The sequence below is a fragment of the Carcharhinus amblyrhynchos genome, chromosome 11 (genome assembly GCF_965287045.1).
Source record: "Carcharhinus amblyrhynchos chromosome 11, sCarAmb.v2.hapA, whole genome shotgun sequence".
NCBI lineage: Eukaryota > Metazoa > Chordata > Chondrichthyes > Carcharhiniformes > Carcharhinidae > Carcharhinus > Carcharhinus amblyrhynchos.
The window spans coordinates 73644616-73665318 of NC_137334.1; the positions used below are offsets into that span (position 1 = coordinate 73644616).

The window sequence follows — 20703 nt, forward strand, 5'->3', positions numbered from 1 at the left end:
CATCAAATTTACACCAACATGTGAGAGCCACGTAACCAGCCTCATTTACCAGCACTTGGTCCATAGCCTCGGATGCTATGACATTGCTAAGTGTCCATTCAAGTACTTCTTAAAGATGTGAGGCAATCTGCTTCCACCACCCTCCCAGCCAGTGCATTCCAGATGTTCAACACCCTCTGGTTAAAGAAGTTTTTCCTCACATTCCCCCTCAACCTCTTGCCCTTCACCTTGAACTTGCACCCCCTATCACTACAGGTCTTCCTCACTTCTTCCCCTCCTGTATGGTCAGGCTGCTTGGCCCTGTCTGCACTGTCTAGAGGAACTAGCACCCTCATTAGCCTCCAAAATGAAATACCGATTTCGCGAGCGGGACCCCTTAATTATCTACCTGTTTTTCTTGGCCTGCTCGCTGGTCACCCATTCCCTTCCTTCCACAATGCTCTCAGACTCACATTAGATTGCACTTAACATCCCACCACTCGTTCTCCTGGGTCCCTAACCTGGAATTCAGCCTGACATATGAATTAGCACATCATGTTAGAAAATAACCCCACAAAATTGGTATCCCCTCCCACCAACCCCATCCTGGGGTGAATATTCATTATGGATAATTGCCACTAATTGCCCCCATTTGCAGGCATTTGAGGAAGCTATGAAAATAAGCACTTTTTGATGGCAGAGTACCAGGACACTAATAGGTATGTTTTAAAAGCTTCTTGAATATAATTACTTTTAAGTGAGGAAATTAATTTTTTCTGTACGGATTTAAAACAATCACTTTCAGTAATTTAAATCGGAGTACTCACGGGCACAGGCTCAGGTTAAAAAAGCTTATTTTGGTGATAAGCCATTTCCAGCTGTATAAAAGACCTGCTTTGGTCCTTCTCAGGTTTGCAGGTGTAATAAAAAGAAAATGTGGCATCACTTTGTGCACTTCTCCTCCTGGGGTTGGTGTCATTCCTGGGTGGAAACTGAATTGGTGTAAATTCCCACCTGCAAAGATTTAGGGGTCTTTACAAAAGCGTTCAGCTACTTTATTTTTCTGTTCCACTTGCGTCACCAATGGATTTCCCAAGAGATGTAAATCTTTTGGAGGAAGAAGAGGGGGATGAATGGAGGGATACCAAGAATGCCTGGCTGCACCAACGGGATTGTGTACCATTCATTGGTACCCTCAAATCCACATCTGCCATCAGAGGTTGGCATTTCCTTTATCCATTCACAGGATGTGGGTGTCACTAGCAATTTATTGTCTATCACTCATTACTTTTGACAAAGGTGCTGGGAAGCTGCCTTTTTGAGTAGTGCACGGGGCCAATTCAAACAGTAGTTTTAAGTCAACCACGTTGTTATGGGTCTGGACTCACATATAGACCAGACCAGGTAAGGATAGTAGGTTTCCTTCCCTAAAGGGCATTAGTGAATCAACTGGGGGTTTGAACAACAATCTGGTAGTTTCATGGTCACTATTACTGACAGTAGATTTTTATTCCAGGTTTATTTAATTAACTGAAGTTGAATTTCCCAGATAGAATTTCCCACCAAGGAATTTGAACTCCTGTCGCAAAATTATCAGTTTAGGCCTCTGGGACAAACCCAGTAAAATAACCAAAATATTCTATACCCATATTTCATTCGGGGAGCAAATTAATACACACGGGGAGTTGAATTCCAAAAGGAGGCTATGGTGGCGGACAAAATGGCACAACCATGATATGTGAAGGTGTGACTAACTGTATTGTAAGACAATCTCTGAAAGAAAACCAATTGCAGTGTGCTGTAGTTTAAGTAATACGGATAAGAATGAAGATGTGCCAGGGCAGTCAACAGGCAACATAGGCTGATTGGTCAGGTCCACATAACTAAACAGATCTGCACCAGACAACAACTGCGAATGCGGGATATTGCCTTCCCAGGTTCTGAGTTAGCAGAAGGCCAGATACACAGCCAAGCCACTTCCTGTGAGAGTACTAGGAGCTACCCTGCCATTAAATAAAGAAAGACAATTCCTCTGAAATACTGAAAGAAATTGTAGGCCATCTTGTAAAAACAAATGGAAGGAAAGATTGCAGCAAAGGAAGAAAAGAAAATAAGCTGAGTAAATTAAACAAGATGAACAGAGGGAGAGAACTAGTTCAACAGAAGTGAAAAGGAGAGAAACACAGAATTGTTTTGCTGCATTTTCAGTGTATTCAAACCTGCCTATGTGTGGTGAAGCACATAGACAGAGCAGGGAGAGAGAAACGGAATGACAGAGAATTCTGAATGCAGAATGTGGCTGAGATTTTCTGACTTTGAGATTGTTAGCCCATAATTTACTGCCTTAAATGAGCAAGTAAATGAGCCCAACGGTGCAAAGTCTCAGCTCGTGGTTAAAAAGATCTACATCCAAAATGCTATTGAAACTTTCACACGTCTAAAATAAGGTACAGTTGAGATACATGCAGCTAGTATCATTGTTTGTTCAGTTCTGGAATCAATCTGTGACAAAGTTACAAAGATTTTGAGTAGGTCATGAAATTCCTGATTATATTTACCTTACATTTATTTGGATAGTATTTGTAGACCATTATTTCATTTTTAACACTTCACTCCAGAAAGCAGTCTATGAAAATTTGTTGAAAAAGTGAGAAAAGTAATCATTTTATAATTGTAAAACTCATTATAACAAAATTTGTGCAACTTCTGAACTGAAGAGTCAAATCGGAATGTGAATATTTTAACACCAATTGATGCGGCACAAATGTGCCTAACCAGTGGTTCAAAACATCAACACAACAGCAACATAACTGAAAGGTACAGAATCAATTTACTGTGACTCATTCCTCTGTTAATTATTCATAGAGTCATTGAGTCACAGAGGTTTACAGCATGGAAATAGGCACTTTGGCCCAACTTGTCCATGTTGCCTTTTTTTTAAAACCCCTAAGCTAATCCCAATTGCCCACATTTGGCCCAGATCCCTCTATTTCCATCTCACCCATGTAACTGTCTAAACACTTTTAAAAGACAAAATTGTACCCGCCTCTATTACTACCTCTGGCAGCTTGTTCCAGACACTCACCACACTCTGTGTGAAAAAAATTGCCCCTTTGGACACTTTTGTATCTCTCCCCTCTCACCTTAAACCTATGCCCTCTAGTTTTAGACTCTCCTAACTTTGAGAAAAGATCTTGACTATCTAGCTGATCTATGCCCCTCATTATTTTATAGACCTCTATAAGATCACCCCTCAGCCTTCTACGTTCCAGGAAAAAAAGTCCCAGTTTGTCCAGCATCTCCTTATAACTCAAACCATCAAGCCCCAGTAGCATCCTAGTAAATCTCATCTGCACTCTTTCTAGTTTAATAATATCCTTTCTATAATAGGATGACCAGAACAGTACACAGTATTCCAAGTGTGGCCTTACCAAAATCTTGTACAACTTCAACAAGATGTCCCAACTCTTGTATTCAATGTTTTGGCCAATGAAACCAAGCTTGCTGAATGCCTTCTGCATCACACTGTCCATCTGTGACCCCACTTTCAATGAACTATGGAACTGTACCCCTAGATCTCTTTGTTCTGTAACTCCCACCAGTGTCCTACCAGTGACTGAGTAAGTCCTGCCCTGGTTCAGTCTACCAAAATACATCACCTCGCATTTATCTAAATTAAACTCCATCTGCCATTTGTCAGCCCACTGGTCCAATTGATCAAGGTCCATTGCAATCCGAGATAACTTTCTTCACTGTCCACTATGCCACCAATCGTGGTATCATCTGCAAGCTTACAAACCATGCCTCCTATATTCTCATCCAAATCATTAATATAATTGACAAATAACAGTGGACCCAGCTCCAATCCCTGAGGCACACCACTGGTCATAGGCCCTGCAGTTTGAAAAACAACCCTCTACAACCACCTTCTGGCTTCTGTCAAGAAGCCAATTCTGTATCCATTTAGCTACCCCACCCTGGATCCACTGAGATTTAACCTTACCCAACAACCTACCGTGCAGTCCTTTGGCAAAGACCTTGCCAAAGTCCATGAAGGTAACATCAACTACACTGCCCTCATCTACTTTCTTGGTTACCTCTTCAAAAATCTCAATCAAATTTGTGAGACATTATCTTCCACTCACAAAGCCATGCTGACTGTCCTAATCAGCCCTTGTGTCTCTAAATGCCTGTCGATCCTGTCTCTCAAAATACCTTCCAACAACTTACCCACACGGATGTGAGGTTTACCGGTCTGTAGTTCCCAGGCCTTTTCCTGCAACCCTTTTTCAACAAAGGCACAACATTTGCCATCCTCAAATCTTCAGGCATCTCGCCTGTGACTATCGATGATTCAAATATCTTTGTTCAAAGTCTCATCAACCATAGACAAAGATTGCATTGATATAGCACCTTTACCACCTCAGAATGTCCTATGAAGAAGATAGAATCATAGAGTCCTACAGTGCAGAATGAGGCCATTCCACCCATCGACACTGCACTGACCACAATCCCATCCAGGCCCTATCAAGCGTTTCCCCTAGCTAGTCCCCCCGACACTAAGGAGCAATTTAGCCTGGCCAATCCACCTAACCTGCACATCCTTGGACTGTGGGAGGAAACCCATGCAGACACAGGGCGAATGTACAAACTCCACACAGAGGGTGAGCCAAGCCAGGAATAGAACCTGGGTCCCTGGCATTGTGAGGCAGCAGTGCTGACCATTGTGTCACTGTGCTGCCACCTCAGATATTTGAGGCCAGATAATTTCAATTAATCAAGTTGACACACGTGTCGGGACAGACATGAATTAGCAGTCCTTGGGACAGTGGTATAGCGTGAGGAGATGTTGAACCAGGAATGAAATGACCAGAAATTCACCATGTTCCCACACTCAATAAGAAATGCCAGACTGCAATAGAGTCTCGGAATTTCTGGATCTCGCCTTTTCCCACCTGTTCTCTCCCAACTATTTTACATCAAAAGCATTCCACTGAACCTGAGGACATTTTGAGTCATTCATTTTCCTCTCTCTGATTTTAATAAATGTTTCCATGATATTTCTGAGCATAATTTTACAAACTGGAATCAAAATTAAGCATGTTTCAAGTTGTTTCACTCAACAAGAATATTTTGTTTATTTATATTGAAAAACAATAAATATAAGTTGACATCATGTAACCTGGCATTAGAAAGAATGATGTGGAGATGCTGGCATTGGACTGGGGTAAAACATAAAGAAACCTCACAACACCAGCTTAAAGTTCAACCAGTTTATTTGTAGCAAATGCCCCAAGCTTTCAGAATATGTTGTTCCTTCGAACTCCCACCCACCTGATGAAGAAACAACGTGTCCGAAAGCTTGGGGCATTTGCTACAAATAAACTGGTTGGACTATAAGCTGGTGTTGTGAGATTTCTTTCTATTAGAAAGAATGACCATGTTAGGTTTATTTTACTTCATTTTAACTAAAAATTAATACCATAATTTTGTAAGAATTATTTTAGCAGCCACATGTTTCTTTCATATCTAAGTTCAATTAAGTCCCTGATTTGGGATAATTTCCTTTACATAAATATCAAGGACTATACTCTGAAATTTTTATCATCGAATCTTAGAATCCTTACAGTGCAGAAGAGACTATTTGGCCGATCGAGCCTGCACTGACTTTCTGACAGACATCTTACCCAGGCCCTCTCCCCACCCTATCCCGGTAAACTCATACATTTCCAATGGCTAATCCATCTAACCTTCACATCTTGGGACACTAAAGGACCATTTAGTATGGCCAATCCACCTAACCTGAAAACCTTTGGACTGAGGGAGGAAACTGGAGCACACTGAGGGAAACGCATGCAGACATGGGGAGAACATAAAACTCCACAGAGGTTGTTACCCAAGGCCAGAATTGAATCTGGCTCCTTGAAGCTGTGAAGCAGCAGTGCTAACATTCCGGGATCAATGTGATATGTACCAGGCAAGGCAAGGCTGGAATATCACCCCATTATCTGAATGATCTGAAAAGGTTGTGAAAGCAGTTTCTGTAGAAATTTTCAAAAGACAATTGAACACATAATTGAAGATAACTTCTATATATGGTTAGAAAGAACTGTGAGTGTGGGACTGAACAAAGCATTTCTATCAAAGTAGGTCTGGCAGCGTCAATGGAGAGAGAATATAACCAATGTTTCAAGTCTAGATGACCCTACAGCAGGCTCTGATGAAGGGTCATCCAGACATGAAACGTTAGCTCTATTCTCTCTCCACAGATGTTGTCAAACCTGCTGAGATTTTCCAGTACTTTCTGTTTTTGTTTCAGATTCCGGCACTGTTTTGCCTTTATTTCTATCAAAGAGTTGGGATGGGCAAAATGGGCCAAATGGCCTCCTTCTGTATTTTAAATCCCTGACTGGTCAGTCATGATGTCAACGTGCACTAACTGTTTAAGAATGTTCACTGAGAACCATGGAAACAAAATTACATTTTAAGTCAGGATTACCAAACCCAAATTAAGTCAAATTAAATTCTAATTAATAGAAATCAAATATTGAACCAGTTATTCTTAACTGTGGTTTGACGATCCTATGTTAATGATGACTCTCCAGTTTTTGTGCAATTCCTGTCTCTGTATCAACAATCAGGAAAATTGCATCATAAACAAGAAAAGTTATTCTTGACAGGGACAAGTTTTGTGCCAAGTCTACTTAGTCATCTCACCCTTGAGCAATTCTCCCTTTACTACTTTAGCTGGGCTAATGCGGTATTTTCTCTGCGTGCCTTTCATTATGTTTCATAAATTTACTGCAAACCATTGAAAAATATTCTGAAAATCACACAGTGGTTTACATATGTAGGTTGCATTGCATATATCGAGCAAGTACAGCATAAAATACTCAGGTCTTTCTTTGTCAGTACATAAACTCTGTTTGATGTGAATTCATATTTCCAGAAATTATATTTTAAAACCTTCTCTGTCCACAAATCTCGTGGAACAACTTAACCTCATCTACATTATAAATGTACTTTACTCATTTTTTCTGCTGACATGTTGTCATTTTCATATCTAGCAGGTTAGGATACTAGGGAGTAGAAGTCATGCATTAGCTATTAACAAAAAAGTCCAGTCTAAACCACATCTAGCATGATGAGTGTAGTTCTGGGCACCACACCTTCGGAAGAATATGTTGCCCTTGGGGCGTGTGGACCATAGGTTGGTCAGAATGATCCCTGGACACCAAGGGTTAAAATATGAGAAGAGATTGCACTAACTAAGGGCGTAATCTTTGGAATTTTGAGAATTTAAGTGGTAATTTGATGGAAAGTTTTCAAGATGTTGTGGAGAAACAGGATAGGTATAGAGAATCTATTTCTGCTGTTAAGGAAGTCTATAACTGGCAGCACTGTCTCAAAACTACAGCCAGATTTTTCAGGAGTGAAATTAGGAAACATGTCAGCACACATAGGATGAAAGAAGTTAGGAACCCTTTTCTGCAAATGGCAACTGATGCTAGATCAATGGTTAATTTTAATTCTAAGGTTGATTGATTTTTTTTGTGATCCGGCAGTATTAAGGGAAGTGGAGCAAAGGTGGTTTCTATGGATTTAGGTTGCAGATCAGCCATTATGTCACTGAATAGTGGAATAAGGTTGAGAAGGTACATAGCCTGAGTTGTTCCCATTGGAATTCCGAAGCTTGTGTAATATTTTAATATTTTAGATTCACATCACTCGTAAAGGCAGACCATGGGTTCTACTTGTGACCTATCTGTTTTGTGAGGTAATGTGCTTCTGGACCGTAAAGTTAATGCAATTGGGTTCAATAGTCAATTAAACAGAGAAACCTAATTAGTAATCATAGGAAGCCAACTAAACAGCATGGATATAAATTCACCATGGAGCTGCCGACTATCTTGATTAAACTGGGCAATTTTGAGCATAGAAGCATGAATCACTCACTTGGATACTACGATACACTCGTGTCTTGCAGCACTGAACAGAAGTGAAGTGGTCGAAATGCATAATTTGAAAATTAGTGTAAATGTGGTGATCCTCATTATAGAATAAGTGTAGTCCAGCCTCTTGTGCCGCAAGATTTCTGCTGTCCTCCCGATGCTGAAACAAAAGTTAGGGTACTAAAGGAATGCTTCAATGGGGAAAATGGTCTTTTCTTCACCACAACTTTTCCAATAGCCTCAAATTTATGCTGTTGTTCCATGGTAGCACAGTGTTCAGCATTGCTCACAGCGCCAGGGACCCGGGTTCAATTCCTGGCTTGGGTCACTGTGTGGGTTTCCTCCAAGTGCTCCGGTTTTCTCCCACTGCCCTAAAGACGTGCTGGTTAGGTGCACTAGCCATGATAAATTCTGCCTCAGTGTACCCGAACAGATGCTGGAGTGTGGCGACTAGGGGATTTTCAGAGTAACTTCATTGCAGTATTGACGTAAGCATACTTGTGACACTAATAAACTTTAAAACTTTAAAGTGACTAAAATGAAATCTTAAAAAAATACAGTGTGAATAGTTTCTTCACTCAAAAACACGGCTGCTTCAAAACTCCAGGGACCTGGGTTCGATTCCTGGCTTGGGTCACTGTCTGCGTGGAGTTTGTACATTCTCCTCGTGTCTGCATGGGCTTCCTCCGGGTGTTCTGGTTTCCTCCCACAGTCCAAAGATGTGCGGGTTAGGTTGATTGGCCATGCTAAAATTGCCCCTTAGTTTCCTGAGATGCGTAGATTAGAGGGATTAGTGAGTAGATATGAGGCTAGGGCCTGGGTGGGATTGTGGTTGGTGCAATCTCGATGAGCCAAATGGCCTCTTTCCGCACTGTAGGATTTCTATGATTCTCTGATACTATTCAAGCGGTCCTCACAGTGAGAAAATGATCAGAACTGGCCAGAAAGGATGAAGGGTTCATAGACTGAAGTCTGTCACAGATGAAGAGAGATTAGATAACAAAATGCTTTGGTCTAACCTTTCTGGTAAATACATTTAAATTTTATGATTATCTTATCGATATGATCTCAGTGCTGACAACGTTATTGTCAGACAGAGAAAGGCACTTCAGCTTTATCTATACCCCAGTGCACCTAAACTTTCTGATCAATCTAATGTTTTCTCCTTGTAGAGATAATTGTAGGTTTTAAAAGTTGAATAAGAATTTGGCTGAAGCGTTTTTTCTTCAGGCTCCTGAACATATGGCCCAGATTTTTGCAGTATTAATGATAACAAAAGCCTCTGAAACTGACAGCAAGTTTGAGAGTCCACATACGCACAGATAACTTGGAAATCCAGAAGTTTCTGTCAGCGATTTGACACTTCTCCGTTGGGTGCTCTGTTGAAGTCCCTGCAGATTACAATCATTTCAAAGTGACTAAACTGTCAAAGAATTGCCTCTTTAATGCTCTAATGGCCCTGTTAAAAACCCTGGAAACATTGTGCCTTGTTAATGAAACGTATCTGGGTCTTTAACAGCATACCATGGCATACTTAATCTGAGCAAACTTTCTGGCCCTGGAAAACTAGTTCTATAATGGTGTATTTATATATTTTTTTCCCACTATTACAAAAGATTCCAAAGTTTTTCTAATGTATTTTGAAAAGTTTGCTCATGATATTTTAGCTTCTAATGTATATGCCCCAATCTTTACTTTCCACTCTGTAAAGGAAACCATGAAAAGTAAAGAATAATCTGCTTTTAACTTGCTGGTTTGCTGTCTATGAGAATTTGCCAATTTGATTGGCTCTTTCTCTGCTTGACAATATCACTGCTGTTGAAGCCTTGGTAGATGTATTGGCCTGAATTTTCCAGCCATTCACAGCCCACCACTGCTGCAAGCGAGGACGGAGAGTTTGGCACTCGGCCACATCTCCGTTCACTGGAGCGGGACCAGAAAAACTTGCTGTCCTGAATGGCCAGAAAATTCTGGCCATCATGAAGGACCGTTAATTTAGGTGTAAGAAGCGTTCAGTCACCACAGAAGAATACTTCAGGTCTTTCCATATGTCATATATCCACATATTTCCAGAACTGGGAAACTGTAAAAATCCTCTAACCCAAAATCCTAGCAAATAAAATCAGGAGATACTCTTTGGGTGAGGTGTTGGACTCTTATTGAAACATGGATATGTAATTATTAGCCCATTTGTAATTCAAGTTCAACCTTCATTTTCACTCTAAAATGAGATCATGTTAGATGTTTAATATTAATCTTTTAGCTAAATGAGAATAAATCTTTTGCACCTGAAGTCTTATTATCTATTAAATTTAGTTCCCAACAGGTACAATTGTAATTGATTTAGATTGCCACAGCTTTCAACAGCACAAATAATCCAATGGGTTCCAAATATTGGAAAAAATGGCACATCTGGTTCCTATGCATTTTCGCTTAGATTTCTGCAGGTTCTTCTGCCAAATGTTTATTTATTTAGTGTCACAAGTGGGTTACATTAACACTGTAATGAAGGTACTGAGAAAATCCCCTAGTCACCACACCCCTGCGCCTGCTTGGGTACACTGAGGGAGAATTTAGCACCTAACCAGCATGTCTTTCGGACGTGGGAGGAAATCAAAGCACCCAAAGGAAACCCACACAGACATAGGGAGAATGTGCAGACTCCACACAGCCGGGACTCAAACCAAAGTTCCCAGTGCTGTGAGGCAGCAGTGCTAATCACTGTACCACCGTGCCGCCCCTATTGAGCAGATGTACATGATAACCTCTGCAGAACCCTTCAGGTTACCAATTGTCCCCATTCCATAAACTTCACCATGGGGCTCTTTTTCCAGCGCTGAGCAACTAACTCCTACAATTCTTTTCCAAAACCACTTTCTTTCATCCTGTGTTTGTCGGTTCAATCTTACTCTCTGCTTGATAACTCCAGTTTGGTACAGGTGGGAGTACGCTTATCTGTAGGTCAGAAGGTTGTTATTTAAATGCTGATGGATGTTGCGTTATTGGAGTGGGCATCATTTAGATTAAATGTTATACCGAGGTGCTGTATGCGTGCTGGTGTGGATTTAGAAGATCTATACCAAAAAAGACACTATAAAACAGCAGAATCACAGAATTGTTACAGCATGGAAGAAGGCCTTCAGCCCTTTGTGCTTGCACCACCCCTCCAAATGAACAAATTACAAAGCACCATTTCCCCACTTCTTACCAGTAACCCTGCACAGTCTTCCTTTTCAGGTAATGATCCAGTTTCTTCTTGAATGCCTCAATTGAACCTGTCTCCACCACACTCCCAGGCGATTCATTCCTGACCTTAACCACTTTCTGCATGAAAATGTTTCTCCTCATGCCTCCACTATTTTAGCAACAGTGGGTAATACACTCCCCATAGGGACCAATAACTTCAAATTTCCCAATGACTAATGGAAATAAAGCAAAGGACAAGATTTTACATTTTAAGACCCTTACTGTAAAAAAAAACTGAAATAATCGTAAATCAACATCCCTTAACAGGCACCTAATTCATCAAACTAAAGAAAAGGCATTTTTGTATTAACTAACTAAAGGAATCGAGATTCTTCTTCCAAGCCCTTTCCTGCACACCAATCTTCTGGCAGATAGATTGCATTACACGAAGGAATCCCAAGTTATTCCCAGCTTTTGACAGGCGCATTTTTCCCTGCCATGCCAAGTTGCAAATTCCAGAATGCTTCAAAAATCAGTCTACTCGCCTGAATCTCCAAGATCTGGTTTCCTTTAGTAAGGCCCGCTTCAGTAACCCTTAAATCTCAAAATGTTCTGTCTGTTCCCGTTGAAAAGAAAAATGCATTCCTACCAGCATTCCGCTTCTACGTAGCAGCATCTGCCTTACCTCTCTCTCTCACTAGAACAATCCTACTCGTACATCCTGCTGATCAATTGGCATGGCAAGCCAGTAAGATTGCGAGAAAGCCAAAAAAACGGTTTTGTGCCCAATTTCTCACCTCTTGCAATACCACAGACACTGCGAAGCCTCACACTATTAAGGCACCCTAGTGGTTGGTAGCAGGGGGTGTCAGTGCCCCTTGGGCAGTGCCAGTCTGACACTGCCAGGCTGGCAACCTGACTCTGCTAGCCTGGTATTACCCACCAGGCACCTTGGTATGGTCCACTAGGCACTGGACAGTACCAAGGGACAAGGCCTACGAGGAATGGGCAAGGCCATCAGGGGCAGGGCCTATGGAGAAGTGGGTGGGGGCTTGTGCACTCTGCAATGGGGGAAGGGCTAGGGGCTCGGGTTATTGAGGCAGTGATCAGCCGATAGTGGGAGCTACTGGGCGGCGATTAGCCAGGGGTTAAGGGGTATCAGGGCAGTGATCGACCAGGGACTAGGGAAATATCGGGCCAGTGATCAGCCAGAGAGACTAACAATTGAGAGGGCGATGTCCAAGGGGGGTGTGGGAAGGTGCAGGGGTTGGGGGGGGAGGGGGGGGCGGGGGCATGAATCCAGCGGCCTGGTTGTGGGGGGGGGGGGGGCATGGGGTAACATCTTTTGGTTTACCATGTACATTGATGCACAGAACACTGAAAGATCAAGGCGCATGCACAATAGTGGTACCTACAGTCAGCAGCCGGATTCCAGCATGATTGATTCTGTCCCCTCCCCCTACCTACCAACTTTGATTCCTTTTTTGCATTAGCTGGCACAAGATCGAGTCTGGGAGCTCGCTCAAACAAGGGGTATGAATCTTTCCTGTTTTCACATTCATTTGGCACTTAGAATTCCTTTGGTAAGATCACCCTTGTGTCTCACAAAAGCAGTTGCTCCTTTACTGTGTTAAGGTATGAATATTGTCATTTGAATTTCAAAAGGTTTAGTTTTGAGTTTCTTTTCTTGTGACAACCAGACCACATGGGCCTGTTTCTGGGCAGAGGTTTAGTATGACCAATATCCCCCTTATTCAGAAAATTCTTAAGCTGAAGCATTCATTTTAAAATGTCTTGTGAAATCTTTCATAACGAAAGGAATTTCCTTAAGTTCCCTTAAAATCAGATTAATTGGTTCTTCATTTATTTGGTTTTGGTGGGGTCTCATTGTTAAATTATTATTTGGTGAAAATGCACTTAAAAATGTCTTTAAATATGAGGGCCGGCACAGTGGCACAATGGTTATCATTGATGCCTCACAGCGCCAGGGACCCTGGTTCAATTCCAGCCATGGGTCACTGCCTGTGTGGAGTTTGCACTTCCTCCCCGTGTCTGCATGGGTTTCCTCCAGGTGCTCCTGTTTTCTCCCACAGTCCAAAGGTGCGTGGGTTAGATTGATTGGCCATGCTAAATTGACCCGAGTGTCAGGGGGAATTAGCAGGGTAAATGAGAGTTACGGGAGTAGGGCCTGGGTGGGAATGTGGCCAGTACAGACTCAATGGGTCGAATAGCCTCCTTCTGTATTATAGGGATTCTATAATTCTATGATATGGGAACCATATAAATTCAGATTCTCTTGAAATTAGGCTTTCTTACTCAAAAATGCATTGTATAAGTAAGTATAGGATGTTGATACTTTCAACAAAGTTAACTGCAATGCTTGTTACAAATTATGAGGCACGTGGACGTGGATAGTACAATATTCAAACAAAGTTTTACAATCTCAGGATTACATAGAGATTGCCGACACTCAACAGAAAACCATTTATGTTTGCCTGTGGATTACCTTTTAATAAAAAATTCCCATTCCACCAATTATTGATGTACATCTAAAAGCAGCAGCTCTGAATCAGGCAGCGCTTAAACCCGCTGCAAGGTGAGCACATGACTTATGCTTGCAAAGGTTTCGCTGAATTAGCAACACTTTTTCAACTGGCCTTTGGAAAATATTACACACTGCAAGAAACCATGGTCCATGATTCTGTGTTCCAGCATCTTTAGCCTGGGATTATAGATTGTCTCTAATAATAATCTTAAATTGATGGATCACTGCTTTTGCCAGTTGAGCTTGACAAGGAATAGCTTTGGCATTTCCTTTCCCCTCTTTTATGTTATTAAATTTATATTACTTTTCTGTCTGTTGCCAAAAGACTAATGGGTGTACAAAGCCTTTCTCTGTAAAGATGAATTCTTGCTTAGTGCTATTAGGCTATAATTTTTAAGAAGTAGTATCCTGTTTGTGTTTAATTTGGCATGTATTTTTGGGATTCATATACAGTTCATAACAGAGCACCCCACATATTTTATCTTTGACAAATTATTTTGTTTCTGCCTTGTATATTTATCTCCTTCCAATGTTGCAAGGATGCCAGTAATGTAATCCAATTGATTTGTGCAAGCTTTCTTTCAGTCACCTTTTATTTAAATGCATACTGATTCATGAGTTAGTTTATTTCTCGTTCATTTGTTTTAACTCTATAAACACTACCGGTCACTAAAATATGCAGCTAATATTTACACAAGATCCAATTAGATTCTGTGGCTGAAAAATGTATTTGTGTATTTCCTGGCCGTTTGAGTGCTGTTCTGTGTCCAAAGTGGTGTCCATGTCACGTGCACTCACTTCTGGCACTGGCCACACGAGACACTATTGGGTAGGTCATTTGTGTGGGCATGGGGAGCATATTCCAGAAGTGTGTGGAGACAGCAACTCAGTCAACTTGGATCTCCTGGTCTCCTGTGGCTAGTGAACCTCTTTCCTCCTGTCCGCTTCCTGCACCAAGGCATCGAAGAGCCTTATAGCATGCCTTCTGCTATATTTTTACCATTTTGTGGGCAGAATTTAATGAACCCCACCAAAATGAGTTTCATGGCAGAGAGAGCCAAAGAATTTTGCAGGAGTTGGCAGGCCAGAAAACTGATGGAGGAGATTGACAAAAGAATCAACATCAGAGAGAAACGTGGTTAGCCCACAAGATTGCAGTGGATGGCCAACTTACATAGAAAGATATAAAATAGGAACAAGAGTAGGCCATTCGACTCTTCAAGCCTGCTCCATCATTCATTATGATTATGGGTGATCATCCAACTCTATAGTTGATCCCGCCTTCTCCACATATCCTTTGATCCTGTCCGCCTCAAGAGCTATGTCTCATTTCTTCATGAAAACATACGTTGGCTTCAACTGCTTTCTGTGATAGCGAGTAAGATGGTTAAGCAGGCAGTTGAGAGTATTTGCATGCTGCTGAACACATCAAATACACCTTTTGGGATGAGGTGAATGGCGAGAAAGGATCATGGGCCATCAGATCCCCAACCAGTGAGGTGCCTCCATGAGTTGGAAGGTCAGCCATTTTGCTGCTGCTTTCCACTTGGAAAGGGCAACAGCAGGAGTTTGCAGAGTTAGAGCTAGAGAAACATGGATTGTAAAAACATAGAAAATAGGATCAGGAGGAGGCCATTCAGCCCTTCATGCCTGCTCCACCAGTCATTATGATCATGACTGATCAGCCCGCTCAATAGATCAGAGGGAGGGGAGGCATATAGAATAGTCTGAGAGACATACAATGGCACTTCAAATTCAGCTCAGCAGCCAATGGAAAGGCTAAAATTTGACCCAAGAGATAATAAACCTGTTGGGCACATGGGCAGTGGAGGAGCAGTACTGAGGAAGGCCTCTACATCACCGTAGGCACCACTATCAGACAGTCAGAAGATGCTAAAGGGCCCATCCCTGCCAAGTAATTGGACAGGCCCCAATTTCCCTATCTGGTCAGCTGTCATTTGATCCCAATCAGCTGGGCCCTCCCAATCCTGACTTCCAGGCCTGCCAGTGAAAGCCAAGTTGCCTGGATTAAATTTCATCCTGTGACTCTCCCAGGGCAACCTCACTTTCAGCATAACTTCTAGCTCCTGAATTTTTATGTCAAGTATATAAAAAGGAAGAGAGAAGCTAAAGTAAATGTTGGCCCCTCAGAAGCATGAACAGAGGGAATTATCTTAAGGAATGAGGAAATAGAAGAAGACCAAACTTTTGATTTGATTTATTGATGTTACCTATTGGTATACAGTGAAAAGTATTGTTTCTTGCGTGCTATACAGACAAAGCATACTGTTCATAGAGTACACAGAGGAGCTGGAAAGGAGAAGCTGCAGAATCTAGTGCTATAGTCATAGCTAAAGTGTAGAGAAAATTCAATTTAATGCAAGGTAGGTCCATTTGAATATCTGACAGCAGCAGGGAAGAAGCTGTTCGTGAGTCAGTTGGTACGTGAACATTTTTGATTTGATTTGATTTATTACTGTCACATGTATTAGTAAACAGCGAGAAGTATTGTTTCTTGTGTGCTAAACAAACAAATCATACCATACATAGGGGAGGAAAGGAGAGAGTGCAGAATGCAACGTTGTAGTCTTAGCTAGGGTGTAGAGAAAGATCACAACCTATTCACTTTGCAAGCCGAAAAATAAAGACTTTTCTGTAAAATGCTGGTTCACTAAACAGCAGTCAAATAGACATGACATACTGGTAGAATTACACATTTCCCTTTGATTCTATTCTTCCTGAACAAATACTGAACTATAGCATTGAACACTGTAATAGGCCACATCTATTTCCATAGGTCTTTGTTCAATATGAAGAACAGCAGCCCTTGGTAGCTAGAACAGCACAATGCACAGCTCTACATTGTAGGAAAGACTTCTGTGATCACTTAGAAGAGATACAGTGGTGAAATTAACAAGCTTGTGTCTCAATGAGCTTGCCCATCACCTCTTGTAATCAGTAAGCCTCTACTCTGAAGAGGAGTCACCATCTGTAACACCAGCTTGTTACCAAAGGCAATAAGACATTTAACATTTTGGCAATGCAGTTACAGATACAATTCTGGTTCTTCACTTTTGTCACTGACCCACCATCGAAATGAGTCAAGTTTAGATTTTCCTCCTTTGTCTTTTATTCAAATATTATTTTATTATTTTTAAGTCTTGTTTTCATTATCATTCGCCAATAAATGCCACATGGAACATTTTGTGCAGCTAACAACAGCTTGTTATTATATTCTTTAAAAAGCACATCTGGTCCCCTTCAGACATGTTTATACCTCAGAATACATAAATGTGTTTTCTTTGTTAATGTTTTGTTTTCTTATTATAAATGTTTGTTAAAATGTCCTCAGCTAATGCATCATCTTATAGATTTTTTCTGTAAAGGGATAAGGCTGCTGCCATATTTTGTGCATGTCTTAACCCTCCTGTTCCAGTGCATTCCCTCCACTAGAGGTGAGAACAGTGCTGCCAGTAAGTTTCTTATCAATGAACTATCATGAAAGTGTCTTATAATTCAAGATGGGATAGTCCAATAGTGGCCAAAATTCTCTGATGTCGGACATCCCCCAGCCGCTGCCAGGAGGAATGGAAAATTTGACACACAGTCAAAACTCCACTCACAGTGGCGGGACTGGAGAGTGCCAGCCATGGGCGAGGCTGGAGAATCCCGGCTAACGTCTTCAATTAGCCAAACAGCTATAGTCATTGAAGCAGTCTGTCCAGCTAATCTGACTCTGATTTTGTTCAGCTAACTTTATTTATTTAAGCAAAGCATTAGCCCGACAATTCCTACAACATCAATATTTCAAATCTTCTCAGATTTAAAGTGCACACTTTCAATTTATCAATATATGTGTCCTTAGTGGCAGTGGATTCTGCCCTCCAGTAATAGTGCTGAGCTGTATGCCAAATGGTCATTAAACCTGGAAAAAAGGAGGAAAAGAGATTTTTCTGTGCAACAAAATGAACAAGAACTGAAAGCTGGAAAATTTGTTGTATTTTGTTACAATATTCTTAAAGAATTAGGAACTAATTGTTGTGCAGACAATTACATTTACTGCTGCACTGCATTTTCAGACTAGGTGCCGGATTCTCCAACCTCGCCCGTGGCTGGGATTCTCCAATTCCATTACAGAGAACGGAGATTTGGCACCTAATTCTCATTGGCAGCAGTGGTAGGCAGTAGGACATCAAAGAATTCTGGCCATTATTGAATTATTCCATATTGAATTTAGGAAACTTTCAAGGTGTTGGCAATGCCTGTGTCCTTGCAGGCATGTGGCATGAATGACTGAAGAAATCCAGCTGAGAAGTGTGATATCTTAGCAGGTCAAAAGTACTGGAGCATACACATGGTATTCCACTGCCCAATTTAACTGGTTTATTCCAATTTTATTTATATGCATACATACACAAATGGCCACAAGAGGATGCTATTATAAAAACTATGATTATTTCAAACTTCGGGAAACCAGAATAAAATCATGTTGGCAGCAGATGTTTGTCAGTAAGATCATAACATTACAAATAGATTTAATGGTGAAATAGATTGGAAAAGACTAACCTGAATTAATGCTTGAACGAGAAAGAAATTTTGAGTGAATCACGCAAAAAAGGACATGGCTGTTGTTGCCATAATGAATTCACAGTTACAGCCTATAGTGAGTTGGGAGGTTGATGATGTCACATTATAACTTGAGAAGCGTAAACCAAAGCCCAGACTGATATTCAGTAGCTTTCTAGAAAGCAGTTCTGAAGGGGAGAGGGCCCTCTCTTCCTCCCTCCATGAACATCAGGACCACCCCTCCTCCCCCATTGATGGCATGCTCACCCACCCCTTCCCCAACACAGGTCACCGGTATCAGGGCATTGGGGTCCTCCAGATCGGTCCCACTGCTTGAACCTAACAATTCTTTTCTTCATAATCCCCCAACGTCACCCTGCCAGCATGCCCCCCACCCCCATCTTGACCCCTGACAGTTCCCCATCATGACAACAAAATATAGAAGTAAAAATTGTTTCTGAGTAGGACTAGAATGCAATCGTCATGCCCTTTAAGCTTAAAGTATTTGAATGGACATTCAAAAACTTACGTTACACAGCCTCTGGCATAATACACCAACAACAACTTGCAATTATAAAGCACCAAGGTGCATCACAGGACCATGAGGAAACAAACCCATCAACACCGAGCCACATAATTAAAGATGCATCGTTTGATGAGTCACATTGCTTCTTTATCATCCTTTGCTTTCATTATATTTAGAAAATAGTGTTGGTGCAATTTGTCTTAATTTCTTTATTTTAATTTTAACTAAAAACTTGAAAACGTAGTCACAAAATTTACAGTCCAGGAGCTATGCCAACAGCTGAAGCATCTTTAGTCAATAGAGTGGTAATTTTTTTCACAGCAGCATGTTGCAGGAACAAACTCCAACACACACCTCTGACTGAGGTGTCAAATCTTCTTTAACATCACTTTAGCTTGCTAGAAAAAGAAAGCAGTTTTTCATATTTATTTTAAGAGATCTTGAGCCATTATTGGTTGTTTGCCGCCAGATATAAGTTGATAAATGCAGAGTAACTATGTTGTATGATAGAGACATATACAGTAGCAGCGTGTCAGCTTGGCTTAGTTGGTAGTACTCTCACCTCGGAGTCAAAATATTATGGGTTCAAACAAAGTTCTATGCTTTGAGGATATAATCCAAGCTGTAACGCCAACATAGCATCAAGATAGTGCTGCACTGGAGATGCTGGCCCACAGATCAAATATTAGATTCCGTCTGCCTATGCAAATGCCAAGGTTACTTCGACAATGTTTGGAAAAGTTATACTTTTCTTCATGTCCCAATCAACAATCCCCTTCCAACCACCCAAATGTAGATCACTGTCGTAACTGATCTTTGTTGCAGTTATGTGATCTTGTGTGTGTGAGCAGTGGGTGATGTATCTCCCGACGTAACAAGTGATTTCTCCTTTCAAAAGTAATTATGTGGACACTTTGAAGCACTTCTGAGATGTAAGACTTTTTTTTATTCATTACATTTATGTTTCCAAAGATGTATGGAGGTTGAATGAGATTACACAGACTACAATCAAACCAAAAACAGCCAAATATTCGCACATTAAAATTCTGATTTTTACACGTAAATAATTATATTTCTAAGAGCTCTTACTTAAAATAGACCTCATGCATAAAGGTTCTGTGAATCTTTTTGGACTGTAAGGTGGTATCTCATCAAGACCCCAACTCAGCTTCCTCTCTCAGACTACTTCAAAAGATGAGGAATGGACACTCAGTGGGATCTCATCACTAAGGTGGAGCCCACTCCCAAAATCACGTACCTAAAGTTACTCTGGGTTGTGGAAATAATTTTGTTTCTGGATATTAACTAATATCTTGCAGCAACACCACGAGCAGAGAGGTCCTATCTAAAGGAGACAAGTTTTCTCAAAGATCAAATGTTCAAATTATACTAAAAGCCTCGGACCGAGCCAAGACCTAAGTGAGATGGTAGAGCCTGAGAATAGGGGATAATGCCCATTTCTGGATTTTCTCCCACCAGAAAAAAAATCATTGAACCTTCATGGTAAACCTTGTGCACAAACACTGTCACCCCACTATTGTTTCTATGCACGCTTCTCTGCTTGGGTAGGAAAGGGAGTTTACAATGGGTTTGTTTGCATCCATTAACTTGTACAACTCTACTGCTGTTTTCACTGATATAAAAAATCCAAAGATGTGCAGGTTAGGTTGATTGGCCATGATAAATTTCCCCTTAGTGTCAGAAGGATTAGGAGGGTAGATATGTGGATTTAAGGGGATAGAACCTGGGTGGGATTGTTGTCGGTGCAGGCTCAAAGGGCCAAATGGTCTCCTTCTGCATAGTAGATTCTATGATTCTCTGATATACTACCTGATTCAGTGTAATACATTACAACAGTGCAAAATCCAGGGCACAATGTCATCTGTAAACCACTTGATCTTTTATCTTGGAAATATATTGATAATATTGATGAGAACGCAGCAAGTTAG

General features: G+C 41.1%; 1 protein-coding gene across 1 annotated transcript in view; it reads left to right on the forward strand.

Annotated features, from left to right (window-relative positions):
* Nucleotides 1-20703, forward strand: part of arhgap15 (Rho GTPase activating protein 15) — a 686224-nt gene that overhangs the window by 660829 nt on the left and 4692 nt on the right. The window lies entirely within an intron of this gene.